Below are 16,778 nucleotides of genomic sequence, written 5' to 3' on the forward strand. Positions count from 1 at the left end.
TCCCTGTTACTTCCTAGAATGCACTTGCTCTTCCCTTAGTCTGACTTGTTACATAATTCAATAAATACCATAGAAATATAGAAAAGCTTACCTCTCCGGTCAGCAGGTAGATGATCTCCAAGGTGAAGTTTAATATTCTTATGGTAACTTCATTAGTTTCTTTGTTCATCCTTGGTGGGTCATTCAGGAGAAGGACTGCTTTGGATGAGAATACGAGATAATTGGATAAACTGGGGGGTTCTAGTACTGCTGAAAGTTTGTTGTACTATGCTGCTTATGTAACTCCATTTCACCTCTAAGAGAGTTACAGAGACCGTGTAGAACAGCCAGCTCAGCTGATTCAGTAAATGTCAACCAGCGGAGGGGAGCCAGAATGGCTTCAAACATGAAACCTGCATCCTGGGCTGTGGACTCATGGACAGTGAGGTCTGTACAGTCTATAGTTCTCTCTTATTTCAAAGCATCTATGGATCTATGCAATAGACAGAGGGAAATTATCATTCAAAATCTGTAATAAAGTTTTCAAGCACCTTGTTGAATTCATTCCACTTAGAATTTTGGATCTGTTACGTTCGTGTGGGCAAATAGGCACCGGGCCCACAGGAACGTGACCCAAAACACGGCTTAGGACAAAGGGACAGAAAAGAACAGCGACTGGAGAGAGAACTGCATACTGCGGACTGGACTCACGGACAGCCATAACCTAGGACAAATGGCCAACACAGTCGCCAAACATCCCCACATGCTAAAGCAGATGGAATAGCTGAAATATAAATACGAGGGATTAGTTTGTGAATTGGCCAAGTCACTTAAGCCGTGAACCCCGCAATCAAGGGTCCTTGTGTCTCACGGTTCCGACTCTAACGAGACACATGATCCAGCAGCACCAGACACAGTTCACACCGCAAGTTGCAACACCCAGGCAGTAGGACACACGTCACACAGCAAGCTGCACACAGAACACAAGCCACATAGCAAGCTGCACACAAAGGTAACAGCCTACAAGCCACACAGAAGGAAACATGACTGCTCACACTGGACACCAGACACTGAAAGAGACCTGTATTTATATATGAGCTCAGACCCTGGGGATTGGCTGTTAAGAGCAAACCACACCCAGCCAGCTAAACTATCACTCACCTGTGAAGGTGTGCTCCTGGAACCCTGTAGAACAACAGACTCCAGCAGCACAACCTGACAGGATCTTTTAATGGTTAAGAGCATCCGATCAAGTTCTACAAAGGTGACCTAATGAAGTGGCCTCTGAATTCAGGTAAAATAAATGTGAAATAGGTGCTTCCTAATAATCACAGACCTGGAATTTAATTTGTTTCAAAAACCTTTAGGGTAGCCCTCACAGAACTTACATTTTGTTTTCCCCTAAACAAGCCAAGTTTGTAGACTGAAAAAACCCACCCAGAAATTACCCTATTTTCTAATCTAAAATCTACACCCATTGTGAAAACTAACTGCAGGAATGTATAGTGCATATTGGGACCTCACAGTTTGTGGCATGAATTAAAGCATAGGAGATAGAATTTTTTTTTCCACAAATATGTCACTCCTATGACACTTTGTTTTTGTGGAAACTGGGAAACTGGGACAACGCGCCTCCAATTTTCTGGGACTGCTTCTTCTGTATTCAAAAATGCTCCCATAGTGGCCCCAAGCTGCTTACTGGACACGCGGCTGGAGCCAAAATGAAGGGAGCACCCACTGACTTGGAGGGTGAGGTTAAATCAAATCCAGGCCCCAATTTAATCCTTGTAGAGGCACTAAACTGGTTGAACAAGAGAAAACCCCAAAATGAACCCATTTTATAAACTAAATCCCGGTACTGTTGTATCTTGTCTCCATCAAAAGAATAGGTGGAGACAAGCTGCACGCCCACAACTTCATTGGCTGCGCCGGAGAATCCGCTGGTCTGTGCTCCTAGCTTCGATGTCATAGAGAAGCCGTGTGGTCAGTTGCACAATGAGGCAGGAGGGGACATAATGGAAAGCCATTCTCCGCCCCAGCCAACCAAGTTGTGGGCGTTGCTTTTGGGCAGCTTGTCTCCACCCATTCTAAACCCCTTATGATAATTTATTTTGATGTGCATAAAACAACCAATTACCTACAGAATATATATAGGGGCAGCATCCTAAGCAATCTAAGGAACCGTAAAGGAGCTCTAGTCCCTAAAATAATGCCAGCAGTTTTAGAAGTATTGTTAGGTGTAAGAAATCAAGTATTATCTTTAACAGAACGGTTACAAATCCCACAATGTATTGTTAAGGAGCAGCCTGATTACTAGAGATCTATCACATTAAAAAACATATACCAGCAAAGGAGGAGAAAGATCTTTGAAGGAGGAGACAGCTGCTGTGTATTGTGGTTGCAGATAACGGGGGACCCTGAGGAGCGGTTTGTGTGAGGAGCCCTGGAAGGCACTCTATGAAAAGTAGTCCATGGGGAACAATCTAGCATACCTGACAGACCTATCTTGTCAATTGGCAGGCTTATGGAGCTCAGGGCAGGAGAAATTATCATGGCGATTTGGATTAGATGAAGAAGAATGGAAAGAAAATGACTAACCAGAGAGGACACCCCAGTAAGTTACTAAATGTAAATGTTTGTTTTACCTCTGACTGTGTCAGATCAGTACTGTAATCAGGGTATGGGCCGCCGTCCTGCATTCTTGCGTGTGAAACCAAAACTCCCAGAATACCTATCATTGTTAAAGGGCTTGTCCTGCTTCTAGCTGTTTTTCAGCAGAAAGTAGACAGCACCGTACACTGCGCAGTGGCCTGGGTTGGTACTGCAGCCTGCGTCTCATTAAAATGACCCTCCATTCTAAAGGCAGACATGGACACATGGTTATCATATATGGCTCTTACGTGATGTGAAAAGGGCCTAAATTGGAGAACACCTACATGACATGTCATATTTTACATGTGTGTATGCACTGCACTTGATGGCTTTAAGGCTTTAACATGGTTGCTCACGCCTGCCTATGCCGACAGGAATGGGCAACAGGATCCTTGAAAAAATAATGTCAATAGTATATCTATAACTCCTTACCTTGTGATATCGGAGGCTGGTGGTTCTCCATCATGATGTCCTTGTACAGATCCTTGTGTCCTTCTAAATACTCCCACTCCTCCATGGAGAAATAGACAGCGACATCCTGACACCTTATAGGAACCTGACAACACAATGATACCGTCATTACCCAGACACCTCTAGTGCTGTTACTGTATAATTTCCCAGCATTCCCAGCAGTGTCACCTCTCCAGTCAGCAGCTCAGTGATCTTGTTGGTGAGTTCTAGGATCTTCTGCTCATGTATCGGTAAGTGAGGAGGAGCCTCTGTGATGGGGCTCTGGCTCCTGCTCCATCCTCCTGACTCATGGAGATGGCTGTTGGGAGTCGCATCATCACCGGATGTCTTCTTCACTATTGTGTAATCCTGTGTATGCAGAGACATGTAGGCTACTAAACCTGGTATTCCTTACTCTAGTGAGACATCTGGCAGCCGAGCATACATATTACTGCCTCATTCATTTCTGTAGAACTGCTGGAGGTAACCCAGTGCTTTGAACTGGTCTGTATCTGGCAGTCCCTCCTTGCTACAAAGGGTGCAGAGAGGATGAGAGGTGAACTCAGGACCCCAGTTCTCAAGATCAGTGGGGTTCGCAGTGGTGAGACCCTGATCAATTAGACTTACTACCTATGCTGTGAATAGGTGATAAAAGTATGCTATAACATTACCCCTTACATTTCTGTAACCTGGAGGAGAAGGGAAAGAGCGGACATGATTGAAACCTTTACATAAGTAAAAGGGGTTCTCCGATTTCTTAACATTTGCGGTAAGATTTGTGATTTTAAAAAATCCAAGGTCCAGACAGAACTCCGGCCAGGTGATCCTGCTGGTTCCTCGCTGCCCTTCCCTCCTCATTACAAGGAGCCTACTTACCATTCTCATTGCTCCTACAACATTACTATTAGCTCATTGGTTCCCACCATACAGAACTGACCATATTGGTGGCCGATCTTCACATTCTCTGCTGTTCAGTTCTTTTGTTTTCCTTCACTTGGAAGGTCTGGAAGCCGTTGGGCTATTTTAAGATCTGTGGAAGGAACCTCAGTCCGGAGGGTCCATCATAGATCCGGCACAAACCGCCGGAAAAAAAAAAGTCCTGCATGAAGGACTTTTTCATTCAGTAAAATGTCGGACCTTTGAATGGAGATCAAACGGACACCATTATAGTTAATGAGGTCCAATTGAGACTGTTTGTTTCCATTATAAGACAGATTCCTAACGGAAACCCCAAATGCAGATGTGAACATAGACTTATACCGAACATTGAATTGTCCCTGTTACTTCCTAAAATGGATTTTCTCTTCCCTTAGTCTGACTTGTTACATAATACAACAAAAATAACAGAAATATAAAAACTTACCTCCCCGGTCAGCAGGTAGATGATTTCCAAGGTGAAGTTTAATATTCTTATGGTAATGTCGCTTCTTTCTTTGTCCATCCTTGGTGGGTCATTCGGGAGAAGGACTGCTTTGGATGAGAATACAAGAGAACTGGATAAACTGGAGGGTTCTGGTACTGCCGGAAGTTCGCTGTGCTACGCTGTTTATGTAACTCCATTTCACCCCTTAGGCTTCTTTCCCACGAGCATATATTGTACGGTGTTTTCACGGCCAGCCAATATACGGTACCATCTGGGGCATAGTAGCTTGTGAACGGGCACACAAATCTACGATTTGTGCGCCCGTTCACACGGCATGGGCCCCAGCGCATATACCCCGAGGTCACCATGCCGTTGCCACTTTCCCCTCCCTCTCAGGATCACCTCTGCTCTCCTCCCTGCTCGTTCTTTGCAATGGGAGGGGCTGGGCTAGCGGCGCCCATCCCACCTCCTCCCATTGCTGGCCTAGCTCCACCCCCACACCCTCCCATTGCAAAGAGCCATCGGGGAGGAGAGCAGAGATGAGCCTGCGAGCGAGGAGGAGAACAGAGGGAGGGAGTTTAGCAGTCACGCTGCTAAACTCCCTCCCACGTATGGCTGCTGCTATGGGCTCCCATAGAAGGCTATGCAGTGGCCGACATATTCCGGCCCAAAAGATAGTTCCAGGACTATACTGGTCGTCCGGGCGCTTTTACATCTCAGGAATACGGCCTGTGATCTGCTGCATTGGAATCCAATGCATCAGATCACAGTGTACATCATCCGTCCGTAAAAACGGCAGGCCGATATACGCTCGTGGGAAAGAAGCCTTAGAAGGTTACAAAGACCTATAGAACAGCCAGCTCAGCTGATTCTGTAATCTCAACCAGAGGAGGGGAGCCAGTATGGTTTCAGACATGAAACCTGCACCCAGGGCCATGGAGTCAAAGCCAGCTTAGATAGGCACGAGATAGGCACAGTGATTATACATATGGTATAATTAATTCAATGCAGAATTTTTTACATATTTTCTCTTATAGGAATTTAGAAAAAGTTTTGAAATGTCTTATAAGTATATGTTCCATTCATCTACGCCCCTATTTATCAAAGGCATTGATAACCAGGATATGAGAACAGCTACAGAAAGTCTGTTATTGCCTTTCCTCTCCATTAGACAGAGGTCCATTTACATGGGACGACTGTTGGGCAGGCGATGCCCGACACTCGTCCCTGTGTCTCCGTGCTCCTGCACAGGAGCTAGCAGAGCTGGCTGCTTCACGGAGCAGCCAGCAGAGGGGTGGGGCAGTGCAGGAGATTTCTCTCCTTTCGCTCCCCCGCCCCTCTCCACTACTGAACGGCGGCTGTTTAAACTGAACGATGAGCTTCATCACTGATCTTTTATGCAGCATAAACGATAGACAATCAGCTGATTGCTCATCGTTCAGGGTAAACAGTGGCTGTTCAGTTATGAACAGCCGCTGTGTTATCTCAATGGAGAGGGGCAGGGGAGCGAGAGAAAAGAAATCTCCTGCACTGCCCTGGCCCCCTGCTGGCTGCTCCGTGAACCAGCTAGCTCCTGTGCAGGAGCACGGAGACAAAGGGATGATTGTTAGGCATCGCTTGCCCGACATTCGTCCCATGTAAATGGACCTTAAGTATCGTTATGCTAATTCTTCAAGGCTTTTAGTTGAGATGAATCTGTGCTGCTGTCTCTGCACATGCTCAGTAGTGAAGCTCCTCCTCAACGGACCAAAGTAAACTCTCCACTAAATGTCACCAGTTTAACCCAATAAGAAGTGGAGAGCTACCTTAAAAAGATTACAAGAGACAAATTGAACACCGAGCAGTGTGTTGCGGGAGTGAGCAGCACCCGAATCTTTTCTCACGAGCGGGCAGGTACTCACTAAGGATAATACTCGCTCAAGTATTTGCCCTTAGCGAGTATGCTCGCTTATCTCTATTAGCAACATAAAGCACAGGATGTCTCATAAAAAAATGAGCCTTCGCACAACGACATCAACAGAAAAATTTAAGTTATTATGCGCAAAAGATGGTGACAGAAAACAACCTTAAAAAATTAAATGTCTTTGAAAAAAAAAAAGTAGTACAGTAAAAAAAAAAAAAATATACAAGTTTGGTATCGTAGTAATCGTACTGACCCATAGAGTGACGTCATCAGGTCATTTGTGTTGCAGTTTGTGCGCCATAGAAACAAGATGTACTGAAAGATGGCGGAATGTTTTGTTTCTTTTTCCATTTTACTCCACTTAAAAAAACCAGCCCTTACAAAGCGAAATCGATGGATAAATTAGTTAATGGGAGCTACAATTTTTTTTTTAAAAGGGGGGAGGAATAAGCGAAAATGGGAAAAAAAAGGTAGCATCATTAAGGGGTTAATGATAGACAGTATGACTTGGTTTAACCTGGTGGCCTAAATTTTGTTTAAAATTTTATAATCTACATTAAATAGAGATATTGGGCGATAGGAGTCGCACTCTGTGGGATCCTTTCCAGGTTTTAGTAGAACTACTATGTTTCCCTGAAAATAAGACCTAACCTGATAATAAGCCCTAATTTTTAGGGTGGGGAGGGGGCTTGAAATATAAGCCCTCCCCCCAAAAATAACCTGTTGCTACACTACATGAAAAAAACCCCAAACAATTATCACCTAACAGGCACTGCTCTCCGGCACTCCCACAATCTTCATTGCATGACATCATTGAATGGCTGTGAGTGGTTCATCGAACGCTAGCTCTGATTGGCAGCGTTCCTGAACCAACCACAGCAATCTCTTGCTGGAGGCGGAGTATTCAAGCCCTGTTACCAAAAAGAGAATGCTCTCTCAGAGCTGAGGACTACAGGGAAGACTGCCAGAGTGCCGCAGCCCAGTGAGAGGGACCCAAACGGTGCCTGCAATGTGAATATTAAAATACCCCTCTGAAAATAAGACACTGTGCCTCTTTGGGGAAAGCATTAATATAAGACAGTGTCTTATTTTTGGAGAAAGCTGGTATAATGGTGGCATCGTTAAAAGAGGGTGGACGGAGCCTTCCAGATGGGCCTGTTGCAATGTGTCCTGCAAAACCGGAGAAAGTTGTTCTGAATATCTCTGATCTGCCTCAGTAGGGAGACCGTCCGGTCTGGGGGACTTGTTCACTGCCATGTCTGCTATAGCCTGCTGAATCTCCTCCATTGTAATGGAGCATCTAGTAAAGCATCATTCAGCTATTGTGATAGTGAAGACCCGCTGACCCTGGGCGTCCCTCCCACCTCTACCATAGTCTGTATCACAGGGATGTACGGCCGTTTCCAGAGGTCTGATGAGAAGCGGTGTAACGGGCCTGAGAGCAGTCCTGCCTGCAGAGAGGTCGCCGCCCCTCCAGAGCTATAAATAGCCAGCGGTGATACATGAATGCTAATAAATGATACATAGTAACAAGTGAGGCGTCTTCTGGCCTCGTTTATAAATAGATCAGCGCCCTCCCATCACCTGGACGGCGCAGGGCGATCTGTAAGCTTCCTCAGGCATCAACTCTGACAACACACCAACTAGCGGATATTGCGCTGACAACGCCTTTCTTGAGCGATACAATATTACATGTTATATCACCGATTACTCAGAAGGGTCGGAGATCTGGGGATTATTCTGATTGCCACACGACAAGCCAGAAACCCTCCGCTGCCTCTTACCTGCCGGCCAGAGTCACACGCGGAGGGCTGATATCAGTGTATATATATATCCTCTGGCTGATAACAGAGACAACAGCAGGGACCAGGAGCTGCGGCACTGCGAAAGCTGAAGGACCTGTGATGAGATCATCATCATGTGATCAGTATATGAGGGGCAGAGCATGTCACTGTCATGTGATCACTACATGAGGGGCGGAGCTCCTGTATTGTGTGCAAAGGAGAAGAGAGTGAAGATTGGATGGAATCTTGCAGGGAGAGTCATGAAAGAGTCTAAAACCAAAGTTGTATTTATTGCCCGTAACAACCAATCACGGCACAGCTTTCATTTTTTTTTAGAGCAAGATGAGGAATAGGAGCTGCGCTGTGATTGGTTGCTATGGGCAACATAATTTTTTCTTTTAGACATTTTTCATATATTTCCTTCAGTGTCTTTAATCCCTGCAATGTAATACTAACCTAAAAGGCCTTGCTGAAACACACATCAGTACTGACGCCACCCCAGTGATTAGTTGCAGTATGTACACATATTTCTAGCACCTAGGCCTTTCTCTCCCTCCCCCCTTGTATACATTAGTACTATTATATACTGGTTTATACTGTCTGCCACTTTACACTGCATCTCACTTTTTATAAGCTTCTTCTCATACGTAGGACAATAACTAGAAAAGGCGCCATAGTGAGCTTCTGGATGAGCCCTTTCATTGTGTCTAACAACCTGGATGCTGCGGTTGCTACGGACTGCGGCATCTAAGGAGTTAAATGGCTGTCACCAGGAGTTATCTTGTGTGCCTGGCCAGGCAGAGAATGCCCTCATGCTGGCAGTTTTGTGTTGACATTGCGATACCCAGTGATGGCAGGTCGATGAGAAACAGCAACAGAAAATGGACATGTATAAAGACTTGTAGGTCAAAATACACCGTCTCTGGCACAATCTGGGAGCAGTAATACCAGTGGTAATTGGCGCACTAGGTGCCATGTCTAACGACCTTCACCGAGACTTGAGACAACTCAATATAAACAAAATGAACATCTGTCAGTTACAAAAGGCCGGACTGCTGCGCTCCGCGGGCAATTTACACCAATACATAAGGTCATCCGCACCAATTGTGCTCTATGTAAACGCACCCTTACATTAATATATCACAGAAATTAGTTATCACATCAATTGATTCCATTTAATCATCAATATCGGTTATATAGATGAAAAATTATAAATAAAAACAATATACATCAGAATTTAAAAAATTCCTGGTAAATTAGGAAATCTCCTAAATTGTTCAGAAGTGTTCAAAAAATTTTAACTGTGCTTCAAAAATATAGTAAATAAGTAGCAATATCTATCTGATAATTAATACAGTACATATTGGACATACTGTCCAAAATTGAAAAATTGATAATTTTTAAAAAATTCGTCTACTTTTACGACCGAAATAAGATACAATATGTGACAAAAAAAACGGCATCAGGTTCACTCATTTTGGGTTTGTGTAGTGGAAATGCTGTGGAATTTCAGCAGCGGAAAATTCCACAGCGAAATCCGCAGAGTTTCCGCAAAAGACACATTAGTGCAGATTGTGCCTTGAAATTAACTGCGTTTCCACCGCTAATTCGAGAAGATACCGCGCTCCACCTCACATTTGAAGTCTTTGCGCTCTCGATGCTTCCTTCACTGGACAGACACGGCCTCTAGTGAGCGCAGCACCGCTGGTCAGGTGATGTGGTCTGTGCCGTGTCTTCTGCGTTCTCATTGGGCCTGCACTGATGTCAGCACATCATTACTTGTACGGGCAGATACATCGTTGGCTCATTTAAACGAGAAATCGTTCAGTCCTTCATATTCGCTGAACAAGTGAGTGAGAGCGACGGAACGAGCGCGGTTTAAACCGAACGATTAGTGAACGGGCCAATGATCATTTTTATGCCTGAAATGAATGAAAAGCAAACGATTTATTACTCGTTGTTCGATCGTTGGCTGCGTTTACATCGAACAATCACACTGTTCTTGCAACACAATTCTTGTAACGGATAAGCAGATAAGCGGCTCATATTAACTTTAGTGCTGAATTCAAATATGATTTTTTTTTCTGCCACATAAGGTTATCCAATTATGGGGGGTTAATGTAATCCAACTGTCCTGTCACTGACCTCGCTTAGTAAAAAGAATTAAAAAAGTGATTGTGCAACTATTTTGCAATCACTGTTACACATTGAACACTATAAGGCTGGGTTCACACGGGGCGGAATTGCCGCTGAATGTCCGTACGAACTACCCGCATGGAAATTCTGCATGCATTCTTAAGTCCGAGTTTAAGCAGCAAAGTGGCCAAGATTTGCAAAAAGCTTATCCATGCACTGCGGATAGTCCGCTACAGAGAAGCCGTGCAGAAACTGACATGTGGCACGGAATTCAAATTAGCGACATGTCAATTGTACAGATTTCCAAAGCGGAACACAGGCGGACAAATTGCCTATGAACCCGCGACAAATGGCGGGGGGTTTTATGCAGCCTTTCCTGCTGCGAAAAACTTGCAGAATTTTCATGCGGTCCCACTGCAGGCATTCCGCGGGATCTCCACCCAGCGTGAACCCAACCTAAGGGTAGGTTTATGTAACATATAAGGTATGTTTCCACATGGAGGAAATGCTTCGGATCATCCACCAGTGAGATGTAAGTAATGAACTGTGTTTTTACAGGTCATTGGTCAGACTGGGACTGTTTTTCAAAATTTAATAACAATATGGCTGAGCAGCGCGGATGTCTGAACAACCCAGACAATTTCTGCTCTGTCTGCGGACAGTTCACAGCAAAGACACAGTGGAGGAAAATCCCATCCTTGGTAAAGTGGGCCTATCACAAGGATTTCAGAATAAGTGACAAAGATAAGTGGATACCACACATCATCTGTGTGTCATGTAACACTCATTTCACACAAGGGCTGAAAGGCAAGAGTAGAATGCCATTTGCCATTCCAATGGTACGGCGAGAGCAAAGAGACCACCATACTGACTGTTATTTCTGCATGACAAATACCAAAGGTTTCCTCAGTAAACAGAAAGATACAATTCTGTATCCAGATATACCTTCTACATAAAAAACGCCACATTACCTATTCCTGATCCAATGGGAATGTTGCTATTGGCATCTGGCATGGCAGTATCCCTGGGACTACTATGGTGGTCACTATTACTACTCGGGCTAATATAGGAGACACTTACTACTGGGGCCACTATATGGGTCATTGTTACTACTGTGGGGGTCACTATTACTACTGGGCTACTATAGGGGTCACTATTACTACTAGGGCCACTATGGGGGCACTATTATTACTGGGGCCACTATAGGGGACACTGTTACTACTACATAGTAACATAGTTCGTAAGGCTGAATGAAGACAATGTCCATCTAGTCCAGCCTGTCTAGCCTCTTGTTTTGTTGATCCAGAGGAAGGCAAAAAGCCCCAAGAGCAGAAGCCAATAGCACTTTGGGGAAAAAATTCCTTCCCGACTCCCTAATGGCAATCAGACTGTTCCCTGGATCAACCCCCATTAGTTCCTACCTGCCTTTATACCCGGATTAACAAATAATCTTAGATTTACCGCTCATCCCAGCCTTAATTAATAAAGAGCAGACTGGATTTGTCCCAGGACGGGAGGCAAAAGATAATACGATCCGTTCTGTCTCCCTAATCTCTAGAGCCCATCTCGCGGGGAGCCCCCTGTGCCTCTTGTCAGTAGATGCTGAAAAGGCGTTCGACAGAGTGCACTGGGGGTTCTTGGAAGCAACCCTTCGAAAAATTGGTGTGGGACCTAGGTGTCTGTCCTGGATTATGGCATTGTACCGACATCCCACAGTGTGTGTCAGAGTTAACGGATCTCTTTCCTCCCCCCTAAAAATCAACAATGGAACAAGACAGGGCTGTCCATTGTCCCCCTTCCTATACATCCTGGTGATGGAGTCCCTGGCCAACGCCCTCAGAGCCAACCCCGATATACAAGGCTACAGAACAAGCGCATCAGTGCACAAACTGGCTCTGTTCGCGGATGACCTTCTGGTATATCTTACCAACCCGAGAATTGCCTTACCAGTAATTCTATCAGAACTTAGATGCTTTGGTCGGGTCAGTAACTTCAAAATCAACGCTCACAAGTCCGAAATTTTAAATATAACAATTCCATCAGATGAAGCTATGAGCCTAGAGTCCTCCTTCAACATAAAATGGAAGGGTGATCATCACATTAACTACCTTGGAATCGCATTAACTAGCGACCTCAACGATCTCTTTAACCTAAACTACAAACCGATTCTGGCTAACTTAGGAAGGGACCTTAAAAAATGGCGCCCCCTTACCATCTCCTGGTTCGGGAGAATTAATGCTTTAAAAATGGACTCCCTCCCTAATTTTCTATACCTCTTCACAACCCTCCTATTAAAGCTGCCTAGATAGTACTTTGAAAAAAAAAAAAACCAGATATCTCGCGACTTTGTCTGGGGTGGCTCCAGGCTCCGGGTGAGATTCAAGACTCTAGTACGCCAAAAGAGAAATGGAGGAGTGGGCCTTCCAAGTTTCTCTTTATACCATAAGGCATCCATCTGCAATTGCATTCTGGACATCATTCACAATAGGACATCCAAGCTCTGGGTCGAACTCGAACACGAGAGTATCCCCTCGCAAATCATGGGCCTCTTCTGGCTCTCGCCAATAGCATCTCGCAGAGTCACACCTATACCACCTCTGACAAGTCGGCTACTGGACACCTGGAATAGTTTCGCGAATCGCTTTGGACTAGTTTCCAGACCAGGTCCCCTTACCCCCCTGTCCGGGAATCCAGAATTTCCCTTGCTAAACGAGAAGCTCTCCCAACTACCAGAGGGGACTTGTCCTCCCCTGCGGATTAGAGATGTCATTTCCACATCAGGGGTTAAGCCTATGAATGAGATCCTGGGAGATGGGGTCTCCAGACCTGGAGCGTGGCTAAGATACCTTCAAATAAGACATTTTGTCCAGACCCAGGGACGCGTGGAAGCTCTCTGTTCTCCTGTTTCCCAGTTTGAGAAACTCTGTGTGGCTCTCACACCGATTAGGTTCGGGGTCTCGGTAATGTACCATCTCCTTGTGTCGGCAGAGACTCAAAATGATGCTGTTGCTTATACGGGGAAATGGGAGAGAGAACTGGGGAAAACTTTCCTAGAGGAAGATTGGCTTAAGTCCTTTGTCTTAACTCACACTCTAACAACCTCATCTAAATTTCAAGAAACCAACTACAAACTACTCTCACAGTGGTATAGAACACCCACAACTCTGGCCAGGATGTATCCCCAGACCCCGGATACCTGCTGGCGCTGCTCCCGGGAAAGAGGTAGTCTCCTCCATATCTGGTGGGAGTGCCCTATGGTCTCACCTCTCTGGAGCGATATAACTAACCTCTATAACGCTATCTTCAGGGACTCGGTAGTCCTTACACCGGAGGCGGCACTACTATCTATACTCCCTGGCTCCATAACCAAAAACAAAAAAAGCCCACTCAAATTCTTCCTAATAGCCATGAGACAAATAATTCCGCGGCTCTGGAAGTCTCCCCTACCTCCCTCAAGGATCCAATGGCTGGAGACTGTGGACCATATAGCACAAATGGAGGAAATAATGGCTCGAGATGAGAACAAAAGAGAGAGATACTACTCAATCTGGTCAGCTTGGATACTATTCCGCAATTCCAACGACCTAAAGACCTGGCTCCAATCGGGCGTTGTTCCAACCTGAATCCACTATCCCTAAGGTACACATTGCTAAAACACAAGTTGCATTAGTGTGGCCATTAGTGCTCCACACCCCCCTCCCTCCCCCTCCCCCACTGACCCATCTTCCCCCCCCACTCTGTCCTCTATCATCTATCTATTTCTTTCTCTTTTTCTTTCACTAATTTTCACTATGGTAATCTAGTTATTACTTTTGCTAGTTTATACGAAATGTTATTTGAACGACATTTATGACAAAATGCACAAGAGCCATTGAAACAATGTGTATATCAAGTTAATACGTTATTCTCTCGAAATTGTTCTTGTGTGCAAACCCAATAAAAATACTTTGAAGCATAATCTTAGATTTATAGCTTATAATATCCTTCCTCTCCAGAAAGACATCAAGTCCCCTTTTAAACTCCTCTATGGATTTTGCCATCACCACTTCCTCCGGTAGAGAGTTCCACAGTCTAGCTGCTCTAACAGTAAAGAATCCCTTTCTATGTTGGTGATGAAACCTGCTTTCCTCTAAACGTAGCGGATGCCCTCTTTTTACCGTCGCAGTCCTGGGTATAAACAGATCATGAGAGATCCTTGTATTGTCCCCTCATGTATTTATACATAGTTATTTGGTCGCCCCTTAACCTTCTTTTTTCTAGAGTAAATAGTCCCAATTTGGATAGCCTCTCTGGGTATTCCAGTCCCGTCATTCCATGTATTAGTTTAGTTGCCCTTCTTTGAACCCCCTCCAGTACTGTAACATCTTTCCTGAGCACCGGTGACCAGAACTGTACGCAGTATTCCATGTGAGGCCTGACAAGTGCCTTATATAGTGGAAGGATAATGTTCTCGTCCTTCACCCCTATACCTCTTTTAATGCATCCCAAAACTTTATTTGCCTTTGCAGCAGCTGATTGGCATTGGTTACTCCAGTTTAGTCTATAGTCCACTAGCACCCCCAGGTCTTTTTCCATATCACTTTTCCCCAGCGGTACCCCATTAAGTGAATATTGGTAACATCCATTCTTGCTGCCCATGTGCATAACCTTACATTTATCAACATTGAACTTCATTTGCCATTTTTCTGCCCAAGCCCCTAGCTTATCTAGGTCAGTTTGTAGCCGTACATTGTCCTCCGTTGCATTAATTATTTTGTGTCATCTGCAAATATTGAAATTTTGCTGTGCAGTCCCTCTATCAGGTCGTTGATAAATATATTGAACAGAATGGGGCCCAATACTGAACCTTGTGGCACCCCACTAGTGACTGTGGCCCAATCAGAGTATGAACCATTTATTACCACCCTCTGCTTTCTATTATTGAGCCAATTTTTAACCCAATTACACACGTTTTCACCCAATCCGAGCTGCCTCATTTTGTATATTAGCCTATTGTGTGGCACGGTGTCAAACGCTTTAGAGAAGTCCAGATATACGAGATCCATAGACTCTCCCAGGTCCAGCTTAGAGCTTACTTCATCATAGAAACTGATCAGATTTGTCTGACATGAGCGACCCTTCATGAATCCATGCTGGTGAGGAGTTATTCCCTTGTTCTCCTTGAGGTGCTCATCGATGGCGTCTCTCAGAATCCCCTCGAAAATTTTTCCCGTTACTGAAGTGAGACTTACCGGCCTGTAGTTGCCAGGCTCACTTTTGGTCCCTTTTTTATAAATTGGAACCACGTTAGCAATGCGCCAATCCAATGGTACAACACCGGTCTTGATAGTGTCTAGAAATATTAGGTATAGCGGCCTAGCTAACTCATCACTTAGTTCCCTTGGTATCTTTGGGTGTATTCCATCTGGGCCTGGCGATTTATCGATTTTAATCTTCTTTAACCTGTTCCGCACTTCCTCCTGCGTTAGGTATGACATATTTTGCGAGGGGTTTATTTTATTCCCCTGTATCTCGTGTGGCATTTCCTTTTCATTTGTGAATACATTTGAAAATAAACTATTTAATAGATTTGCCTTCCCTCCATCATCTTCAATGATTTCCACTGCATTATTTGTTAAAGGGCCAGTGCTCTCCCTGCAAATCCTTTTGCTGTTAATATAGTTGAAAAATAGCTTCGGGTTGTTTTTGCTCTCTTTGGCGATCCGTCTTTCCGCCTCCTCCTTGGCAATTTTGATCATATCTTTGCATATTTTGTTTTTTTTCCTGTACGATTTTAGCGCTTCTTCGCTTCCTTGTTGCTTTAGTAGTTTGAACGCTTTCTTTTTTCATTTATTGCCCCTCTTACCGTCTTGTCGAGCCACATTGGTTTCCTTTTAGCTGATTTTCTATTATTTTTAAAGGGAATGAACTGCTCACATGAAGTGATTAGGATCCTTTTGAACTTTTCCCATTTGTCCTCCGTACTGGCATTTTTGAGGATGTTGTCCCATTTAATGTTACCGATAGTAGTTCTAAGCTCATCAAATTTTGCTTTACTAAAGTTTAGTTTGTTTGTCGCTCCCTGATAAGGCTTCTTATTGAATGACAGCTGGAAGTTGATTATATTGTGGTCACTGTTCCCCAAGTACCCCTCAACCTGTACCCCCTTTATTCGGTCCGGTTTGCTAGTTAGTACTAGGTCCAGAATGGCCCTCGCTCTCGTTGGTTACTGCACAAGTTGGTTCAGATAATTATCTTTAATTACTCTCCAGAACTTATCACCCCTGTAAGATTTGCAGGTCTCATTTTCCCATATTATATCAGGATAATTAAAGTCCCCCATGATAATTACTTCATTGCGGTTTGACACTTCTTCTATCTGCCTTAATAGTAAGTTTTCAGTTTCTTCTGTTGCTTTTGGTGGTCTATAGAAAACGCCTATCAGGATTTTGTTACTTTTTCTTCCCTGTATTTCTACCCACAGAGATTCCACCTGTTCGTCTCCTACCCCTATGTCCTCCCGTAGTCTCGG

The 16,778-nt window shown here is 44.5% G+C and overlaps 1 pseudogene; it reads right to left on the reverse strand.

The window, feature by feature from the left end:
• The window catches only part of LOC136612155 (zinc finger protein 850-like), a 460,849-nt pseudogene that overhangs the window by 45,779 nt on the left and 398,292 nt on the right, over positions 1-16,778 (reverse strand).

Source organism: Eleutherodactylus coqui, chromosome 1 (assembly GCF_035609145.1).
Source record: "Eleutherodactylus coqui strain aEleCoq1 chromosome 1, aEleCoq1.hap1, whole genome shotgun sequence".
NCBI classification, from domain to species: Eukaryota; Metazoa; Chordata; class Amphibia; order Anura; family Eleutherodactylidae; genus Eleutherodactylus; species Eleutherodactylus coqui.